Raw genomic sequence first — 13,049 nt, 5'->3', positions numbered from 1 at the left:
GCAGCAAGGAGCTCCAAACTGAGCACATACTCAAGGTGTCATCACACCACTGCTGTGTGAAAAGGGGCAATCACTCCCTTGGTCCTACCAGCCACCCTATTTCTGATGCAGGCCAGGATACCATTGGCTTTGTTGTGCACCTGAACTCTGCTGGCCTACGTTCAGCTGGCTGCCAGCACATCCAGGTCCTTTTCTGACAGGCATTTTCCAGCCAGTCTTCCCCAGGCCCAAATGGCTGCACTAGATTGCTATGACACAAGTATAGCCCAGTCACTAATTAGCCCAGCCATGCCCCCGCAGAGCCTCCTCCATCATACACATAATGCTCCTGCCCCACTTGGTGTTACTTGCCAACCTCCTGAGGTTCATTCAATTCGTTCATCCAGATTGTTGATAAAAGCATTAAACAAAACCAGCCCCACCAATGGAGCTCTGGGAAATGTCACTTATGACTGGCTACCTATCAGATTTAGCTCAGCTCACACCGGCACTTTGGGCACAGCTACCCAGACAGTTTTCACCCAGCAAACAGCACATCCACCTGAACCACGAGCAGCCAGTTTATCCAGTAGGCTGCGGGAAGCAGCATCAGCTCTGATGGAGTTCCAGTAAACAACATGCACCCTCTCTCCCTTACCCATGCAGTGTAATCTTATAATAGAAAAGGATGCATTTAGTCAGGCAAAACCCGCCAGGTTACACCTCAGCAGACGAAAAAATGCTGGCTCTTCCAGGAATTAGTTTAGTCCAGGAACAAATGGCAACACTATGGGCAGCAAAGCCCATTCGTTCTGAAAGAATACACCTAACATCACAAACTTTAAAGAAAGTATTTAGTCCTGTTCTGGAGGCAAGCCAAACAAATGAAAATCAAACTGTAAACTCCATGAACTTTATATGATGCTAAGATTTGTTTATTTATAACAAAATGGAAACAAAAAAAGAAAGAAAGAAAGAAAAAGAAAGGCAGGAGCACCTATCTTGAAACATGAACTTCTAAGTGTAAAATAAATACATATCTAAGAAGCAGTCAGGCCTAGCAATCCAAAACAAAGTTTATACAAAACGTGAGCAGAGGCACAGCTGTCACAACGCTGACTCTGCGTTCTTCAGGTTTCAAAGGAAAGTCCCATCAGTGTTTTCATGTCCATGTAAACTGACCAGGTACCAGCTGTACCTGCAGATGATGCACTCATTCAAAGCTGTTCATGGAGGAAGTCACCAGAATGGTAGCTGCCCTTGTGCCAAAAAATTACATGAGAGCAGCTCCACGGTGATATCATAGAATCACAGAATCATTACATTTGGAAAAGACCACTGAAATCTTCTTGTCCAACTGCTAAACCATCACTAACCACGTCTCTCAGTGCCACATCCACGTGGTTGTGGATCACCTCCAGGGATGGTGACTGCACCACCTCCCTGGGCAGCCTGTGCCACTGCAGCACTGCCCTTTCTGAGAAGAAAGTTTTCCTAATATCGTATTTTTGCCTTTCATATAGACACCAAAATGGAGTTATAAGTTGCTAAAATTTCAGTTACAGTTTGGGAAAGTGATTCCCAAGCATTATTTGTGGATCAGTAGTCATCTGCAATCATCTTCAAAAGGACACATACTCCAAGCTCTTGGCAGGCAAGAACAGAATTGGGAACTTGACAGCAGTTTAGTGCTTTAACTTTTTAAATTAATACTGATTTGGATTTTTTTTCCCTTCAATTATTTTTCAGAAAAGCTAAGCTCTTACTGCAGTGCTTTCAGGATCACACTCTGGTTTGCAGCATGTAGTTCAGGAAGTGTATTTTTCTTCCTACTATGTAATTGGCTGCAGGAAATGTGTTCTATAAGAGAAAATGCTCTTTACTGGAAGAATTACAGGCTTTATTTTTCACTGTCTGTATAATTTCTTAAAAAATAGTAGGTGAAAATTTACATTGTGTATTTCCAAAGCATCACTATGCTGAAAATAGAAATTGAGTAATTCTCTTCAATTTACTAGAAAAAGAATTGACACTGAATATTCACTTTTCTAGCTCAGAGGCTGGTGAGGCTGTTTTTTCAAAGTTTTGAGGCACATGAAGGAGGAGGGGTGTTCCCACAATCTGCCCAGTGTAAGTAGCAGGAAGGATGGAACCACGCTACATTTAGCTCATCTTAATTCTTCCAAACATGGCTTGGGCTATGGTTCTGAAGAAAGAACAGAGCCCAGAGCCAGCAGTGCCTGGAGAGGGCAACCCGGTACGAGGACTGGAAGCTGCATGTGTCTGTCTGCTCTGTGCTCCCATCTGGTGCTGCCAGGGCACCTGCCTGGCAGAAGGACTGTGCCGTTGATAAACCTACAATCCTGTGATCCTGTCACAACATACAGTGTGCCTGAGCTGCACAGCTCCTGGATGAATTGCAGCTGCAGGCCTGTGCTTGCACACATGGGAGCAGATGGCAGCTAAAGCTCTGGCAGCCCCGAGGCCTTTGCTCCATGAGGAGTCCTTCTGACCCTGGTGGACCTACACCAGAGGAAGGCAATCATTGCTGTTTTTAGCAGAAACCTGAGTGCAGGAGCCATAAACTGGCTGGAAAGATCTGAGATGTGGAAAATCAGAAGTTCTATAAAAGTGTCTTTAGTCCTCATTTATTGCCACAATGGAACAAAAAATGATTCTGTTCCCATCAGTTTTTTCCCACTGACTGGTCTGACATACAGCCTGGCACCTTTTAACCACAGGAGTCCTTGACCTGAAGTCTGTGTCAGTGATTCAAACAAAGGAACACAAAAATTTTAAAAACTGAATTAGTTCTGATTGAATTTGATTTTTGAGCACTTTTGGGCTGATTGCCATTAAAAGAGGCAGTAAAGAAGCAAAAAGGAACTTTAGATTTCTGCAGTAAAGGCAAGCAGCTCTTTTCTGTCCTATCCCCAACCACCCTGTGCTTTTACTCCAGTGTTTGTATTACCATTTTGAGAATAAGTTCCTTATGATTTTGCTTTGTGGAAAACTATGTGCCAGCTCTTAAGCTTCTACAGTAAGATTTTATTTATGAGTCATTTGTACCAAAACCAGGCACTTTTGGAACCAAACACCGCCAAGTCAGGACATCTAATAAAAACACAACTGAAAATGTAACATTAAATCTTTTTAGAGCTCCTTACAGCAATCTGACAGCAGAAAAGCTCCTGTCTCTCTAGATACCTGGAATGTCACATTTTGTCATTTGTTCATCTCACTGCATTAAAGCAGTTAGACGTGACCGTTTCCATTTAGGTAGAATGTTTGTGCTTTTACAGTGCCCCTCGCTTTAAAACAAGTGATGCCAAGAACACTTCTGGAAGAGTCACCCTCTAGCCACATGTACACACGTGCTGATGTGGGACAAAGGTTTTCCCAATGGAGTTCCACATTTCCCTACAGAACATTTATCATGCTGGCCTACATCTCTCTCTCTTTCTCTTTCTGGCCATGGTGAGTGTAAGAGCAGAGCAAGTGACGTCAAAAAAGCAAAGAACTCATACTTGCACCACACCGTTATACAGTCACACTTTTCCCTTGAATCCTTCAGAGATGTGCAAATCATCCTCTGTGAGAAAAGAATGAGATGAACCTACAGAACTAGGTACGTCAGAAATAGTTTCTCTGGTGCAAATCAATCCATCCTTTAGCAAGTAGTGGTTCTTTTACTGCACGGGTGCTAGGGAAGTTAATGAGCAGATGTTACAAACGTTATGTTGATGATAACAAAGACTAGAAAGACTTAAGAGCTTTTTGAATAGACAAAATTATGAAGCATGATACTTTCTATTTGCATGTTTTAAATGAAGTGTAGGCTCTCTTCACCATTCATTCTGCTTCAGTAATAAACTGCTTCTGGATTAAGTATGTAATTAATTATGTAAATGCAACATACGTAAAACAAATACAGGTCTCTGGACTCCTATTTTTAAGACCGGTGGGATAAAGAAGAAAGCCAAAAGATCTCACAGTGTAATATAAAAAGAACAAAATAATCATATCTTCATTAAGACAATCTTTACACAACTACTTCTGACTGACCACAAAAATTCATAATATTCCAAAGGAAATATGACAATAATTACTGTTTTTAATGTTTCACACGAATCAATTACACTTCCTCCCAAGTACTTCAAAGCCTTTCAAGACTAGAAAATTGGTTAAAAAAATATTATTTCCAGATATATTACCATTAAATCTTTCAAACATCCACTTTGTCAGATAAACTGAACTTGCTTGATGAACTCAAAACTTCTACACAAAGGCTAACAGTTTCTTATTTGTGGAACTCAAGCCACTACCCCCATCAAGCTCAATGAATGACACAGAGTGGTGCTGGCTGCTGTTTTACTATATTGATTGTTCGTTTGCTTTTATGTTGTGCTTTTAGGGATAAACTAACTTTAATATATCTGTGGTTCCACCTAAGTAATTACAGAAAATCTGCTACCGTACGGGGCAGACGTCACCACTTCTGTCTTCTATTACTTGCTAATATCTTTTTTTCTCATTAGGAATGCAAGCCACTAACCGTGCTAGATGGAAAAATACAAGTTTACTGAAGACTACAACTGAGTTTCGATGATGAGGAAGTGCAGCTCTAACTCATTTCCTCAAGTGCCTGCCTATATATTTGGGGGTGGCCAAGATACACAATTTATACCGTTCAGGCATCCTCCAGACATGCAAAGTGGGATGCAATTTTCTTTCATCCTAGATTTGCCTTTTTTTCCACTTCATCAGCCAAAACATGTATTTAGAGGATGCATTATAGGTGCCTGTGGCAACTAGGTATGTTTATCAGGGCATCTGTTGTTGCACCTTTTTATGGCTCTGTCAGAAAACTATTTCCTTTTATTTCAATTGACGTTTTCAGTTTTCTTTCAAGAAACCCCTCCAGTACTCAGACAGGCTTTCGATGTGAGCTATTGGTGCCAAAAAATAAAGCTTTACCAGCCCTCTTCCCAACATCTAATTTATATGCACCGCTGCCTATTTTTTATTAGGTGCTATTTGGTATCTTTTCCACACTATCCTTCCCCACACAAGAAGAATGAGTCAATCCTTTTCTCTTGGTCTCCGCTGCTTATACGTATTAAAATTTCAAGCCAAAACAGGGCTTTGCAACCATCACGCATTTTTTCCCATAAACGTCAAGTTGCAATTTGCCAGTTTGAAAGCTACCTGTGTGAGAATACAGTCTGAAACTCCTCTGCAAAGATGCTGAGATCTGGGCCTTAATTTTATACTTACACCCTGTATTTCCATCGGGAGCCTATACTCCATACAAACTCATTCTCCATCCTGGACAGCAGCACGGGCAGACATTTCTTTGTGGCTTTTGTACCTGGCACTATGATGCTTTTAAGCTGAGGCAAGGTGGTCTGGATTTGCAGACTCAGTTTGGCTTCAGGCCTGTCTCTTCTGCATGGACATGTTGGGCGTTTTGGATCCGTTTTGGATCCGTCAACATTAGCTGTTAGCACTGTGGGATCAGCTCCATGATCTGCTCCTGCTTTGCCACCCACCTCTGCTCTCCCTCATCCTACACTGGGAAGGAAACATGCTTCTGCTGCTCCCTGGTGTAGGTTTCTTCCCTGATCTAAATCTCAATCTTTTCAAAACCATGTATTTTTAAAAAATACAGTCTAAATCAGTTGAGTTTTTCTCTCTAACTTTCCAAAGAATTCATTTTGAACAAAACACATCAGAAAGAAGTGATCCCAAGAATATTTCATTCTGGCAGCTGAAATGTGGCAGCTCTAAAACTCTGTTTTAATCATAGAATCATAGAATGGTTTGGGTTAGACAGGACCTAAAAGATCACCTAGTTGCAACCTCCTGCATTGGTCAAGGTTGCCTCTCCCTAGATCACAGAATCATCCATGCTGGAAAAGACCTGTTCTAAATCACCTAGTCCAACTACCAGCCCATATCCAGCAGGCTCACTAAGCACGTCCCTCAGTGCCACATCCACATCATTCTTCAGCACCTCCAGGGACAGTGACTCCACCACCTCCCTGTGCAGCCTGTGCCAATACCTCACCATCAGGCACTAGATTAGGTTGAGTGGCTCTGAAATTTTTATGAACACTTTAGTGCCATTTAGCAGGAAATGAAACCATAGAGCAAGGAGAAGAACGAAAGAGGCAACTGGGAAAGGCAATGAGGCATGGTGAGGGAGTCAGAGGAAGCAAAGGGAGTCCCCTGTCTGGTTTTCCTTCCCTGGGAACACCAGCCACTCCTGTCAAGAGAAACATGATCTGAAAATTGACTCAAGTTGGTGCAACAAACAGAGGTTTGCCATCGCAGTGTAACAGAACAGGCAGGAGCTTCAAGTGGCATGTGGTTCATCACAGCGAGAGCTGATGTACTTCTGGGAAACTGAGCTGTACGCCTCAGCTGAGAGAGCCCAGCGTCCTTACTACAATCACCACAGGACTGTTTATGTAAATGAATCACATTCAGAACAAGCTTAGAAGTAAGGAAGACTGTGACAGCCTGTGAGTCAAGACAATAAACTGGGTAGCTGGAATAAAAGGGACTCCTATGATGGGCCTCTAAAGCTTAGCCCTTGTCTAAGCTGAGTGAGAGATTTAAAGACGGGGAAAATAAGGCTTTTCTCAGTGATATAATCCTTTGCCTTTCATTGAAAATCCCTGTTCACACAACACAGAAAAATCACAGCGTGACTTCATTTCCAGCTCATGTTTATGTCATCCTGGTAAGGAAAAATGAAGCTGACAGGTCTCAAAGCAGCAGCAGCAACACCAGAGAACCAAAATCTGGAGACCTCCCTGAAAAATTAAACACTTAAAAATACTTATCTTCTGTGCTCTGTTCTGCAGTTATTGGGTCATTTTCTGTGTTTCTGTGTTTTGTTTCGGGTTTTTTTGCTTTCTTCTTCCTTCTTCTGCATGCAGCACACATCATTTACAGGAGGGAATTACAGGTGGCTTCCTGAGTGCCATGATCCCGGAGGAGAGAAAAGGGGCAGAAGCCTCAGGATGTTTTCTATTTACAAATCCAAACCAAGAGGTTTCTGTTCTGTCTCATGCAACTTTATGGAACAGTCTTGAAAACAACCACCAAGCCACGAATCTATTCAGCTACAATCTTCCAAAGTGACTATGAAATAATTTGGGTATTACATGCCCCACTGTTTCGCTTTGAGATTTATTTATTTATTTATTTTCACATTTGTTTTGTAAATGAAGTATTTTTGCCAGGGTGACCTAATGTATTTGTGAATTCCCTCCAGGACCCTTGAATGGAAGTGGTAAGGAAGAGAAAAACGCTTGTGGCTTTTCCCTTCCCTGTTTCTTCTTTTCTGATTCAGTCCCATCTGATCTCGGCTTGTGGCTAAAGACCAATAGAGCAGCACTTTAACTATCGTGTAATGGTTTCAGAGGTTTTGCAGAAGAAGGGTTCACCACAACATTCCCCCTCCTTCCCAAATCTTGAGAAACAAACAAAAAAAAAAAAAAAAGAAAGAAAGGAAAAAAATCCAACACACTTCAGACTGAGGTGCACTGAAGCCAGGAAGTGGTCTGAGATGGTGGGAAGTAGGGGCGCTTACTTGACATTAGGAATGGTAATGTGTAATGCTATCAGCTTGTGACTTAATGAACTTCAACAAGCTTGGTTATTTTTAAAGGTCACTGAGACAGCAGAAAAGAGAATTTATGATCTCTGAAAACACCGAGGAAATCTTTTAAGTTCTTTTTTTCCCGTCAACTTACCAGCTGCTATGGCTAAAAACAAGCCCTGCCATAATCTATTTCACTAATTCTATTGTTTTTCAGAAAGAGAGTATAAGTTGTAGACCAAAACCTTATGTAGGTCACTAGGGTTGCATAAAATACTGTGTAAACGCTGTCATAAAACCAAACAAATCAAACTTATTCTGCTGTAAATAACATGTGGTTACCATTTGTTTACAATCTAGTCCAGCTATCAAAACAAGCTAAACATTTTGATAAACGTTTCACAGTCATTTTGTACAGAATGCAGATTAGGGGAAGTATATCCCACATCTGCCCTCTCAGCGTCAGCAGCAGGGCTGAGCCTCAGCCCCCTCTGCCCGGGCAGCATGCAACCACCAGAGCCCTCTGGGGTGAACCCAACTGGGCCGACTGCTCACTGATGCGCTGAAGAGCTGATTCCACCAAAGCCATCCTCATATTTTAAAAGAAAAGGGAGAAATGCAACAAATTCTTTCTTCGTTTCTTTTAATTCTTTATGAAAGAAGGAATTTATAGAGAGTAGTGGGATTTGGGATTGACAACACATCATTTTCTCTGTACGCAACTGACTTAAGATCAACAATTATAATTTGTCTGGAGGATAAACATGGAAATATGCTGCACTAAAGAGCTGTTGGAAGTGATGTGCGGAGGGGATATGTCGGGCTGCCTGTGGAGGCCGAAGGGAGGACTGCTTCAAAGCCAAGTTTCAAATATCATCTGTTTTCACTATAACAAGATGTAACAAAACAAGCCTCAGTAAAATTCTCATTTAAGTGGGAGATAATTTAATTGTTTGGCCTTTTTTTTTTTTTTAAACTGTCATCTCTCCACTAATTCAGAAAGATGTTTGAAGGACTTTTGTTTGCTTGGATCTTGGACATAAAAAAAGAACGCACACTGCTCAGGAACAGATGAAGTGTTGCAAACAGGAATTAAAAATTTGAACAGTGTATGTGAGAAGTGTGTACACGGAGACGCATTTTTGTGAAGTGAAAGAATTCATGTAATAAATAACTATCAAAACCTAAGGAAAAAGGTCCATAATCAAATAAATTATCCATGAGTGCTCTTTTCTCTCCACTGTGTTTTTGTATGCAGGCTAGAGAAAAAGAGCTCGGGCCAAGCAATTAAATGAAGGTTGGCACCGAAGTGAATCTGCTATGTAGACTTAAAGTGAGAAATCCTTTCTGTATCTTAGCTGTAAAAAGTGCATGTTTTATTGGGAAAAGGACATGGACTACACGGGGAAGCAACGGCTTGCAACTGACAGATGTGGAACCTGACAGAGATGAGTAAAGTACTGGCCAATATCAAGTCAAATCTATTACGGCAACATGATAATCCTGGCAGGTGACTCCTCTGTGATAAGGAGTCTTACACAATGATGATGCATATATTGAAAGATGAAATGTGGCATTCAAAACAGCACAGCTGACTGTGTGATATTGATTATGTACTCAGTGTGCGAATAAAATGGTAGTTAGGATGCCCAACAGAGACATACTAAAAGATTATAGCCAAAAATGTGTCAGAACATATTTAAAGAAAGGAAAAAGGAAGCCCTCTGGGGGAAGGTGGGGCTTGAGGATCCTGGAGTTAGGTTATTGGGTCAGCAGAACCCCATTGTATATAACATGGGAAATCTCCCCAGACCAGCAGTGCCTCCATTACTTATCGCACTGCCCTTGTGAAGGCATCTGATGAAAGAATCCAGAGACAAACATTTGGGCAAGATTGAGCAATTCAGTCCCTGGGAGAGGTGAGATTAGAAACACAGCGTGCAGTTGCCAGCTGGGGCCTGACAATGGGTAGCTGTACTTTGTGCTGTTGGTGCTGAGGCTCCTTGTAATGCCTGGAAATCCTGTGGAGGGCAACAGCACATCATGGAGCAAAGAGACAGATGCCCAGGAGGGCAGGTCCTGGAAAAAATAGCTAGAGCAGTGTGTGCTGGTATGTATGATGATATAGACACAGTATTCAGATGGAAAAAAACGTCCAGAAGAGGAGAAAGACAAGTTGTGTTATGCAACCCACTGTTTATACGGCAAAATAAGTTTTTACTCCCACCTGATTTACTGAGGACTGCCTTACACAATACTAGCACACTGTGGTCCGCAGTATAAATAATTCCCAAAGAGAACCGTCCTATTGTTTCTGACCTCTCTGCCAAAGCTTCAGTCTCCACAAAACCATGGCAATCTCTCTTCATCCAAACTGGTCACATTTTGAAATGTTTTCTGGTAACTGAATACTAACAGCAACCATTAAGGGAAATGAACACAGTCTGATTTCCTAGGGAGCTCTAATACGTGCCCAATTGGCTTTGATTTCTAAGATGCAAACTCTTTAAGTGTACATTTCTTACAGCAGGGTAGCAAACCATGGCCCTACACTCACAAAAACCTGTTGGATACAATGGAAACCCAGCTTAGAAAACCTCAGATTCTAGCAGCTAGACAGACTGGCTGCCACTGGTCATAATCTCCTTTGAGATAGTTCAGTGCTCTCTGCTGTTCTTCTGATTGACATAGACAGAATAAAGAAAACACATGAGGCAACCCTAGAATTGAGTCAGGGCTGTAGCTAGAGAGACCCAAAGATTTCTGGCTGATAGGAGCGTCTGGCCTTAGAGGAAGAGAATATATGGTACACTGTAACATGTCTTTCTGACATTGACTGAACTTTTAAGATGGAGCAATGCCTTCTACAATGGAGTAATGGCATCAGCGACCAAGGAAGGGCAAGTGATGGCATCTACCTGGATTTGTGCAAGGCTTTTGACATGGTCCCACACCACAGCCTTACCTCTAAACTGGAGAAATACGGATTTGAAAGCTGGATTGTTCAGTGGGTAAAGAGCTGACTGGATGGTCGAGGCCATGGGGTTTTTGGCAATAGCTCTACATACAGGTGGAGGTTGGTCATGAGTGGTGCTCCCTAGGGGTCTGTTTTGGGACCAGCGCTCTTCAACATCTTCACCAACAATTTAGACTGTGGGATTCAGTGTACCCTCAGCAAGTTTGCTGATGACATGAAGCTGAGTGGTGCAGTCAGTACAATAGAAAGAAAAATAGAAAGACCGGCTGAGGGAGTTGGGATTGTTCAGCCTGGGGAAGGGAAGACTCAGAAAAGACCTCACTGCGATCTTACAGTACTTGAAAGGAGCTTACAGGCAGGATGGGGATTGAATTTTTATGCATGCAGCTTGTGACCAGACAAGCGGGAAAGAATTTAAAGTGAAAGAGGGGAAGTTTAGGTGAGATTCCTTGCTCAGGGGGTAGTGAGGCACTGGAACAGACTGCCCAGAGAGGCTGTGTACACTCCATCCCTGGAGGCATTCAATGCCAGGCTTGATGGGTTCCTGGGCAGCCTGATGTAGTGGATGGCAGCCCTGCTCAGAGCAGGGGGGATGGAACTAGATGATCTTTGAGGTCCCTTCCAACCCAAGCCATTCTATGTTTCATCCTCTGATTGCACGGAGTTAAAGAACACATGAGGATGTAGGCTTTCCTCAACTCAAAACTCCAATACACTTTCTCTTTTTTCTACACAGTTACTTACTTTCATCAAGTCCTCAGGCACCTCAATTTTGAGAATTCTTGCTTTCTCCCCTACCACAATAGGCCAAATTCATTTGAAGAGCAAGGATGGCAGGATGCTGAAAGAACAGTAACAAACCTTAACATTTACAACAGAAAAGGAAGTTGATGTGAAAGCCAATTCAGAGGCCAAGAGAAGTCACTGTAAGAAAAATGCTAATAATCAGCCCCCAAGAAAGATACTTTAACTGTATTCAGTTGCTATGAACTTGTCTTTGTGATATACCAGATGCTTTTGTGCAGATAGACAAGCTTTTGACATCAATTCTCTAAAATTCACCAAACACATCATAAAGCACTATGAACCATTTTTCACTTAATCAACTATTACAAAAATATTGGCCACCATGTATTCCACTTTTTGTATTGGATGGTGCCAGGCACCATGCTGGGTGAACAATACAATGTTGTTCAAGGTTTCTCGGAAAGAAATCTCCATTGTTACTGTTTGGCAGTCACTAATAACACTGAGCTGAGGAAATAGCAAATGATAATACTGAGACAAACAGACACTCATCTTCTCTGTCCATCCCCCTTCCTACTTTCACTCTGCGCCAAGACCGGTCCAGAAAATCAAAGGATCATCTCAGCATGCACAACTATTCCTTTTCAGAGGGCTGCTGGAAATCAATATGGAGAAATCAACACTTCAACACATAAATTCTGAACAGCTTACCCCTCACTAGGGAAAGACTCTCTATGCCCCTGAAAAATGATGTAAACTGTGCTACAAGAAATCATGCACAGATTACGAACTGCACTAAGAGAGTATAGTCAACTGAAGAGCAAAAATGATAATCCTGTTTGGATATTTATCAATTATAACAGGCCTTGAAAGTTTTTCTTGCTATGCAACTCTTAACAGCAGGGTAATTCAAGTAAATCTCACATCTACAAGTAACATAAAGGGTAAGGTTTGTTAAGCAGTTGATGGCACACAAAGTACTGTTCGTATACATGTAAAAACTACTCGCAGATCCCCTTCTTCTAATAAATTCTTTTCAACATCCAGATATGTGTTCTTTCCAGTAAACTTCTGTCCCAAGCCTAATGTCCACTGTACTACAGCTTCTGATTCCACAGACTGGGACAGAAAACAAGTATAGAAAGGAATTTCTAGTTTACAGGGAACAACATATCCTCAAGGCAGAGTAGACAGCATTCAAGTACAATCTCATACAATGTAACATTCAAGAGCTTGATTAGCAAAAATTCTATTTCCTAAATCAGAGAATACTCTTACTGACCACTTTATTCTGTGAGGGAGAGGGTACCAGTTATGAAATCTGATTATCAACAATGTAAAATAAATGACTGTTGAGAATTTTCCCTTTGGCCTGTTTACCTGAAAATGGGAAACATGCTGAAAAGAATCTGTTTGAGGTCAAGACGTTGACTTAAATAAGCATCCAGAAACCACAGATAAGCGTGCCGTGCTGAATCTGTCCTCAGCAGTTAGCTACATTTTAATTTACGGTCCTTTAAACTCAAGTTACTCCTGAATAAGAAGAAATGTGTGGAGACACATCCTATGCTGAGCTTGTTTCTGTCACTCATTTTCAGGATGGAATGGCGTACGCAGTCCTAACTTTCTGCTTCGCTTCCTTCATAATGAACCAGTCCTTGGAACTGCCTTAAAACATTAGCAAAGCTAGACAGTCCAACACAAGGCAGGAATATCAAGAGCTTCCAGCACTAA

This window comes from Cyrtonyx montezumae, unplaced genomic scaffold, assembly GCF_038088225.1.
Source record: "Cyrtonyx montezumae isolate F1298 unplaced genomic scaffold, pur_monq_1.0 scaffold_3, whole genome shotgun sequence".
NCBI lineage: Eukaryota > Metazoa > Chordata > Aves > Galliformes > Odontophoridae > Cyrtonyx > Cyrtonyx montezumae.
This window is presented reverse-complemented; position numbering follows the sequence as displayed.